Below are 9,704 nucleotides of genomic sequence, written 5' to 3' on the forward strand. Positions count from 1 at the left end.
ATGAGTTCCATTCATCCTAATCCATACCCACAACTCAACAACAACTTGTATTTATATAGCGATTTTAACGGAATGAAACATCCCGAGGCACTTCACTAAAGTGGTATCAAACAAAATTGGATACCGAGCCACATGAGGAGATATTAGGGCAGATGGTCAAAAGCCTGGTTAATGAGGTTTTAAGCAGCATCTTAAAGGAGAAGAGAGGCGGAGAGGTTTAGGGAGGGAATTCCAGAGATGACTCTGAGATGGAGCGATCAACAGGGTCCATAGTTGATCGACATTCTCTGCCATTTGGCAGCAATGAACCAATGGAAAGGCGGATCACCCTTTCTTGTCTGCTGCATTGCTTTGATTGGCTTCAGTTATGAAAGGACAGAGTTGGGGGGTAGTGCCGGCCAATGGGGTGGCTGGGTTTGCCAGGGAGGTGTGATGGCGGTGTTGTCTATGTGAGCGGGATCCCGGGGACAGGTAACACTGAGGGTGTATTAATCCACAAAGTAGATCTGCATCTGTGACTCAGCAGACGAGGCTCAGTACCTCAGTCTTAGTGCTGTGAGAACAGTGTTCAGCTATGCCCCCACCTCACCCCCTGTGTCCCCAGATTTGGTTTAGAAAATATGGTCACCCTACATGATAGAGGTCATTAAAATTATGAAGGCATTTGAATGGGTAGACATGGAGAGATGTTTCTACTTGTGAGGAGCCCAAAATTAGGGACCATAAATATAAGGTAGTCACTAATAAATACAATAAGGGATTTAGGATAAATGTCTTTCCCCATAGAGTGGTGAGAGTGTGGAACTCGCTCCCACAGTGAGTGGTTGAGGTGAATTGAATAGCTACAGTTAAGTGGAAGCGAGATAAACACATGAGGCAGTGGGGAATAGAAGGATATGCTGATAGGGTGAGATGAAGAGGAGTGGGAGGGTTCTCGTGTGCAGTATAAATGCCAGCATGGACTAGGTGGGCTGAATGGTCTATTTCTGTGTGTAAATTCAATGTAATATTGATTCATAGGAGCAGTATATCCAAATCCAATTATCCTGACATTTTCTGTTCTTATATCTAATCTTAGGAGCAAGACTTAGAATCAAAAACAGCGGCTAATCACGGACCTTGTTAAACAGTAGAGGAAGAAAAACAACTGCAAATCTGAAACAAATAGAAAATGTTGGAAATACACTACTGCTCTATCAGCATCTGTACGTGGAAAAGCCAAGTTCCAGTTTCGGGTAGAATTCCGCATGGGGCTGTGCTTATTTTTAGGTGTGATATAAAGGAATTACATTGAGATAGCACCTTTCACATCCTCAGGATGCCCCAAAGAGCTTCAAAGCCAATTAATTACTTGCAGGATTGCAGGCACACACTAGTTAATGTGCACACAGTAAGGTTCCATAAACAGTATATGACATAACCAAGTAGTTAGTTTGTTTATGGCAGTGTTAGTTGAAGGATGAATTTTGACCAGGACACCGAGAGAGTGCCTCTGCTCTTCTTTTAATAGCACTGTGGGGTCTTACCGCAATGAAACAGGCAAACTTGGCTTAAGGTTTCATCAGAAAGACGGCACCTCCAGCTGTGCAGCATTCCCTCAGTACTGCACTGGAGTGTCAGTGTGAATTCTGTGTGAAACTCAACAGGTATGATAAAGCTTACTCTGATGCATGATCTCATGCTTAAATATAAACATAAAACTTAAATCCGCATCTCGATGTTGCTCCCTCCACCCTTAATAGCCATAAGCAAAGTTTAACACCTTGAGCACAAAATTGTAACAGTTATGTCTAAGTGTGCTTGCTCTCATTTTCATTTTCTCAGATCAAAAATCTGATTGCTAACATCTCTAGCATTGCAAAGCACAAAGCTGGATTTGGGTGTTAACAGTTTGTGCTAATTCCACTTGCCCTTATGTCATATAAGAGAGATGATAGCTGCCTTCTCCCCATGCTTTACAAACTAAATCCCACATCTTTTACTTTTCCTGCTGCACGGTTGCATGTGTTCCTCGGTGCTTCGTCACATGACCTGCCACCACAAACCACTCTGCCCCCCCACTCACCCACCATTGGTCCATCCTCCAGGCTCACTGCCTTCCCTCAGCCAATTGGAAAGGGAAGAGACTCTTTGTTACCCAATTGGATTAAGTGTTACTGAAACAGACATTTTCCCCATCCCCAATATTTTTAAGACTGAGTTTGGTGATGTCACAACTGTACATGAGTAGCAGGTAGTTGAAGAATGAGAGGGGATCTCATTGAAACATTCTGAAGGGGCTGGATAGAGTAAACACTGAGGTTATTTCCGCTGGTTGGGGAATCTAGAACACGGGGGCACAGTCTCAGGATAATGGGTCGATCATTTAGGACTGAGATGAGGAGAAATTACTTCACTCAAAGGGTTGTGAATCTTTGGAATTTTCTACCACAGAGGGTTGTGAATGCTCCATCGTTGAATACATTTAAGGCTGAGATAGATAGGTTTTTGGTCTCTCAGGGAATCAAGGGATATGGAGAGTGGGCGGGAAAATGTAATTGAATCCTAAGATCAGCCATGATCATTTTGAATGGTGGAGCAGGTTCGATGGTCTATTGGTCTACTCCTATTTCTTGTGTTCGGTGCCTGTGATGTCAAATCCAGCGATGTCCTCGGCAGCTGCAGTCACCAAACTCAGCCAAAACAAAGAGAGTGGGTTGTTGGTGGTGGGGGAAAAGGTTCCAGGCTTCACCCCGGCCAGAAAGCGCAGTGTAAGCAACAAATTCAGGAATCAACCGGAAGTGCTGGGAACTCTCAGAGAACGCCTGTAAATGGAGGAGAGATGAGGACTGGTCCAGGATGTCTGAAGATGAAGGAGCAAAAGGGAACTGCAGCTTGAGAGAGCGGCAGCAAGGGCTCAGGAGAGGGCGCGAGTGAGAGGCAGCGGCAAAAAGGACGGCTCCCCAAGCTGCAGGCAGCAAGAGTGAAGACCGTACGAACATACGAATTAGGAGCAGAGGTAGACCATTTGGCCCATCAAGCCTGCTCCACCATTCAATAAGATCATGGCTGATCTGTTTGTGATCTGTTTGTGTCTCAAATTCCACACTCCCATCTACCCCCGATAATCTTTGATTTCCTTGCCTAACAAGAATCTATCTACCTCCACCTTGAAAATATTCAATGACCTCGCCTCCACCACCTTCTGAGGCAGAGAGTTCCAAAGTCGCACAACCCTCAGAAAAAGAATTCTCCTCATCTCTGTCCTAAAAGGATGACCCCTAATTTTAAAACAGAGCTCCCTAGTTCTGGACTCCCCCACAGGAGGAAACATCCTTTTCCACATCTACCTTGTCAAAACCGTTCAGGTTCACCATGCACAGGTGCAAACCAGTATTGGCACGAAAAAACAGGCACACACCAATGATATCAGCGGTGGGAGAAACTGCGTATGCACAAAGATGCCTGGCTGATCGACACCAGGTGTTACAGCGTATTTTTATAGCTAATAAATGTGTCCAAAGGAAAATGAAAAAAAATGCGATTTTGTTGAATGCCCCGATCATTTTTTTACCCTGAGTGTCCACCAGCAGTGCCCTGGAAAATAATCTTCAATTCCTGGAGACTCCTAGACTGTACTGAGTCAGTGTTGCCCAGGTCTAACATTAACTCCAGCCACAGTAAATCATTCACTGGCAGGCACATTGCATGTCTCTTGTCATCTGAACACTGGAGCACAGACCCACGCAAACTATCAGTATTGTTGGCCCACCTCAGTGCTGTCCACCTCCCATGCCCTTTGCATCCTGTCCAGCTCCTCCTGAGCCAAGTAGCTAATGTACTGGGCAGGCCCTGGTTTCTTCCTCCTGCACTCCCGGCCCGCATGGCCCTAATTGAGAATGACAGTATCTGCCTCCAGACTACAGTGGCAATGCTGGCCAACAGTGCAAGGAGCAGGCAGAAAGTAGAAGGGCCTATCTGGGACATTAGTCAACAGATATAGGCAGGATCCAAGGTGAGGGGCAGATAGCATCATAAGGTGAGAAGGCCAAATGCATGGGTGTGGGGGTTATTAAGGGGAACAGATAGGGTAGATAAAGATAAACTATTTCCACTAGTTGGAGAGTTGAGAACTTGAGGGCATTGTCAAAAAATTAGAGCCAGACCTTTCAGGGGTGAAATTAGGAAACATAAACGGTAAAAGTTTGAAATTCTCTTCCACAAACGACAATTGATGCTGAATCAATTGTTAATTTTAAAACAGAGATTGCTGGATTTTTGTTAGCCAAAGGTATTAAGAGATATGGGGCAAAGGCAGGTAAATGGAGTTGGATCACAGATCAGCCATGATCTCATTGAATGGTTGAACAGGCTCGAGGGGATGAATGGCCTACTCCTGTTCCTATATTCCTAGAAGCAGTGAGCAGACACCAGCAAAAGAGGGGCAGAATGGATGGCAGTTCAGAAGGAAGGGAAGGGAAAATCGATGGATGGGGAGATAAATGAAAGAAGGAGGAAAAGAGGCAGAGGCTAGGATTAGTGCTTAGAGGTTGGAAAGATAACAGAATGCTAGTATTAACTGGTGGAAGTTGAGCAAACAACATCAGCATGAACCATATCCAGACACGACTAGACAATTAAGCAATTTTTAAAATATTAAGTCTTGGGATGCGGGCATCGCTGACAAAGCCTGCATTTATTGCCCATCTGTAGTTGTGCTGACAAGGTGGCAATGGGATGTTAGGCCACTTCAGCAGGCAGTTAAGAGACAACAATGTTGGAGTGGGCCTGGAGTCATATATAGGCCCAGACTGGTAAGGAGGGCAGATTTTCTTCCCTAAAAAGACATTAACGAACCAGTTGGGTTTTTACAACAATCCAACAGCTTCGTGCTCCCTTTTACTGATTTTTATTTTCAAATTTTCAAAACTGAATTCCAATTCTCATATTGACATTTGAACATTATACTCTGGGGTATTACTCCATGCTTCCAGCTTAATAGCCTAGTGACATAACCAGAGAGCCAGCATGGACTCAATGGGCCAAATGGCCTCTTGAGCCATAATGACTATGACTCTATAACGACGACACTATTGTACCCACGTTTATCATCGTAATCATGAATGGGAAAACTAGGAAACATGAATTAATCTTCCAAGTAGGAGGGGATAATGTCAGCATGCATGGGGAGAGGGCAAGAGGTGCCAGCACAGATCTGGGGATGGGGGAGAGAAGAATGTCACCTGAAATATACAGAGTGAAGGAAGAATCACTAAAAGAGATTGGTCATCATCTCACCTCATGTCATCTCATCGCATTGTTGTCTGTGGGAGCTTGCTGTGCACAAATTAGCTTCCACGTCTCCTACGTTGCAACACTGACTACACTTCAAAAGTATTTCATTTGCTGGAAAGGGCTTTGGGGAATCCTGAGGTTGTGAAAGGCACTATATAAATGCAAATTCTTTCCTTTAGAGTTCTTAGACCCAGTGTATTAAGAACATTCAACAACAACAACAACTTGCATTTATATAGCACATTTAGCACAGTAAAAGGTCCCAAGTCGCTTCACAGGAGTGTTACCAAATAAAATTTGGCACCGAGCCATATAACAAGATATTTGGCCAGGTAACCAAAAGCTTGGTCAAAGAGATAGGTTTTAAGGAGCGTCTTAAAGGAGGAAAGAGAGGTAGTGAGGCTGTAGGGAAGAAATTTCCCAGAGCTTAGGGTCTAGGCAGCTGAAGTCATGGCTGTCAATGTTGGAACATTTAAAATCGGGGATTAAAACTGTAGAAGGAGGCCGTTCAACCCATCGTCGTGCATATGCCAACTCTGAAAGAGCTGTCCAGTGAGTCCCACTCCCTGCCCTTTCCCCAAAGCCCTACGAATATAGCTATAGGTGTGTTCTAAGAGAGGCCAGAATTCAGACTAAAGCCTGGCTACCCGATCCGTACCCGACCAAACCCGACTATGTGTCGAGTTCGGATCGGGTCTATATTCGTGTCCAGCATTCAGGCTCGGGTTAGGTTTGGGTTGGCTGTGGTCAGGTTTTGTTTTGTATTGTTTTCTTTTTAATCTATGTTTTGACGCAATTTTGTTGCTGTTCTAATAACATGTTTGATATTTTTGGGTCGGGCATGAAAAAGAATTAAAGGATTCGGGCCCGGGTCGTGTTCAGGTTGGCTGTGGTCGGGTCGGGCCTGGGTCGGGTTCGGGTTGGCTGTGGTCGGGTCGGACCTGGGTCGTGTTCAGGTTGGCTGTGGTCGGCGCGGGCCTGGGTGGGGTTCGGGTTGGCTGTGGTCGGGTCGGGCCTGGGTCGGGTTCGGGTTGGCTGTGGTCGGGTCGGACCTGGGTCAGGTTCAGGTTGGCTGTGGTCGGGTCGGGCCTGGGTCAGGTTCAGGTTGGCTGTGGTCGGGTCGGACCTGGGTCCGGTTCAGGTTGGCTGTGGTCGGGTCGGGCCTGGGTCAGGTTCAGGTTGGCTGTGGTCGGGTCGGGCCCGGGTCGGGTTCGGGTTGGCTGTGGTCAGGTCGGGCCCGGGTCGGGTTCGGGTTGGCTGTGGTCAGGTCGGGCCCGGGTCGGGTTTTAATTTTATACCCGAGCCAGGCTTTAATTCACACCCTCCGCACCCCTCATCCATCCATTGAGGAAGAGCAGCAGAGTTTTCCAAACATTATAGCATTAACATTTATCCCTCAACTAACATCATTGCAATAGATTGTCTCTCATTTATTTCAGGCTGTTTGGGAAGCCTTGCTGTGTACAAACTGACCGCTGTGTTTCCCTATCAAAGAACAGTGACCACACTTCAACAGTACTTCATTGGCTGTGAAGCGATTTGGGACTTTGTCAGGTTGTGAAAGGCGCTATATTAATGTAAACTCTTTCTTATCCAGATATGAGAGTTGGTTTCTCCTTGATGATATAAAGAACCAGAGAGTTAAAACATAACAAAACGTAACCCAGCAGCCCCGTTTACAGATCGCTAGAGTTCCAGTCAGCTCATCCTGTCCAACACTCTCATGTGCTTTAACTTAACATCAATTACAGTGTAGGTTAGAGGTCAACCAGAGGTGGTGAGTGAAATAATGGGGTGCCTTTTTTATTCAGTTGGCCAAGAATGGGCTGATTTATTGTGCAATTCTCCGGTTCACATAACTTCATCTTTGAACAAAGAATTCATCAATAAACTGGAAACTTGACTGTTATTATACAAACACTGTAATCAATAAACATCTTATTTGACAAGCAATATATTACTAAACAGCTTTTGTATAGCACAATAAGATTCGCTCCAACTTACTAATGGCAGGATTATACTGGCAGTTTAGTCATTTAAATTCAGCGTCAGGAATTTATTTTGTAAATGGCGTACTGTCTCTGTATGAAAGATCATCTTTGCTATTGGATAGACTCATTTCAGTCTTTTCTCATATGATCTTCGGGCTAAAACCTGTAACTTCACAGAATTGTTACAGCACAAAAGGAGAACATTCGGCCCGTCATGTCTGCACTGGCTCTCCAAAAGAGCAATTTATCTATTGCCACTCCACAGCCTTCTCCCCATAGCCTTGCACGTTCTTCCTTTTCAGATTACAATCCAATTCCCTTTTGAACGCCTCGATTGAACCTGCCACCACCACACTCTCAGGCAGTGCATTCCCGATCCTAACCACTCGCTGCGTGAAACAGTTTTTCCTCATGCCACTGTTGCTTCTTTTGCCAATTAACTTAAATCTGTGCCCTCTTGTTCTCAATCCCTCCACCAATGGGAATAGTTTCTCCCAATCTACTCTGTCCAGACCCCTCATGATTTTGAATATCTTTATCAAATCGCCTCTTAATAAAACAGTCCCTACTTCTCCAATCTATCCACGTAACTGAAGTTCCTCATCCCTGGAACCATTCTCATGAACCTTTTCTGCACCTTCTCTAAGGCCGTCACATCTTTCCTAAAGTGTGACATTCAGAACGGGACACAATACTCCAGCTGGGGCCACAACAGTGTTTTCTACAGGTTTAGAATAACTTCCTTGCTTTTGTATGAATAATGAAGCGGAGGATGCTGCAATAGCTATTAACCGCTCTCTCAACCTGTCCTGCCACCTTCAATGATTTCTGCACATATACACCCATGTAAAACTCTAGTATGGAGGCATGCTATCACTAGGTGTCAGCTGTGGTTCAGTGGGTTGTACTCTTGCACCTACCCTTAAATCAGAAGGTTATGAGTTCATGTCCCTTTCTGGTAATGTTACAAGCTCCAGTGCCGCTGTTGAAAGGGTGGGTTCTGTGCTGTCTTTCAGATAAAGGTTCAACTGATGTCCCCTCATGTAGACGTTAAAGATCTGATGGTATTATCCTGAACAGCAGTGGAGCTTCCCCCCAGTGTCCTGGTCAGTGTTTATCCTTCAATTGCATGGTGCCTGTGGGATCTTGGTGTGCACAAATTGGCTGCTGTGTTTCCTACATTACAACAATGACTATATTTCATTGGCAGTAAAGCAATTTGGGACATTCTGAGATGTGGAAGGTGCTGCAGCAATCTATGTTTTTCTTGCTTTGTACTTCTTGACAATGTCCAGTGTTGTGGATCTAGACACTTCACTGTGAAAAATCATTGTCTAGAAAATTACTGGAGAAAGAGCAAGTGAGTGGGACTATTTGGGTAGTTCTTTCAAAGGGCCAGCACAGGTATGATGGGCCGAACAGCCTTCTGTGCTGTACGATTCTATTCTATGACTTTGCTAACTAATAAACAAAAATGTTTAAGGAAAATGAAAAAAAATGCCGCTATATTTTTCTCAGGGGTTGCTTGTAGGAGTTTAATCTATAATTCCTGGAATTCCAGAGCAATCCTGGCAGGTTGGGAACCCTAGTCCACACACGGATGTACACTTTCCATGAGGGATCGCAGCCGTATTCCGGCCCAAAGACTTCAGTTCCACTTTCAGTGAGGTGACAGCAATGACAAGCAAGAGCACATCAAAATAAAAGTCGAAAACCAGATGTAAAACCATACATTGTCTCAATGGAATTCTTAAATTGCTTCCAATTCATGCACAAACTGCTGTAGGCTTGTTAGGCAGTGTTTTAAAAAAAGTATGAAGATTGCAATGTAAACAGAAAAGTAGGCTAATGCAGCCTCTTCCTCAAGGCCAGATTTCTCTAACCTATTGCACTACTAAAAAGCTTAACCCTTAAAGAACTAGAAAATTAAGAACGAAAGATCTGCATTTCTATAGCGTCTTTCATGAATTCAGGATGTTCCAATGGGTTTCTAAGCCGATGAAGTACTTTTGAAGTGTAAACACTGTTGTAATGTAGGAATCGCAGCAGCCAATTCACACACAGCAAGCTCACACATTGTGACAATGACCAGATAATCTGTGTTTTTTTAACGATGTTTGTTGCAGGATAAATATTGCAAAGATTGTCCCCTCTCTCCTTTGAAATCTTTTCCTCCATCTGAGAGGGTAGATGGGGCTTTGGTTTAACATCTCATCTGACTGCTCAGGAGTGAGCCTTGGCTCAGTGGTAGCATTCTCACCCCTGAATCAGGAAAGCTATGGGACAACCCTGCTGTGTGGTGATGAGAGTTCTGGTTCCTGACCAGTAGAGTACTTGCCTCTGATGGGAGAGGAATGGGAACCCTCCATCACATGTAGCTGGTTGCCCTGCTGGAGAATTAGTTATCAGTCAGTATAACAAGTGGGCTGGAATTCAAAG

This window comes from Heterodontus francisci, chromosome 25 (assembly GCF_036365525.1).
Source record: "Heterodontus francisci isolate sHetFra1 chromosome 25, sHetFra1.hap1, whole genome shotgun sequence".
Lineage (NCBI taxonomy): Eukaryota > Metazoa > Chordata > Chondrichthyes > Heterodontiformes > Heterodontidae > Heterodontus > Heterodontus francisci.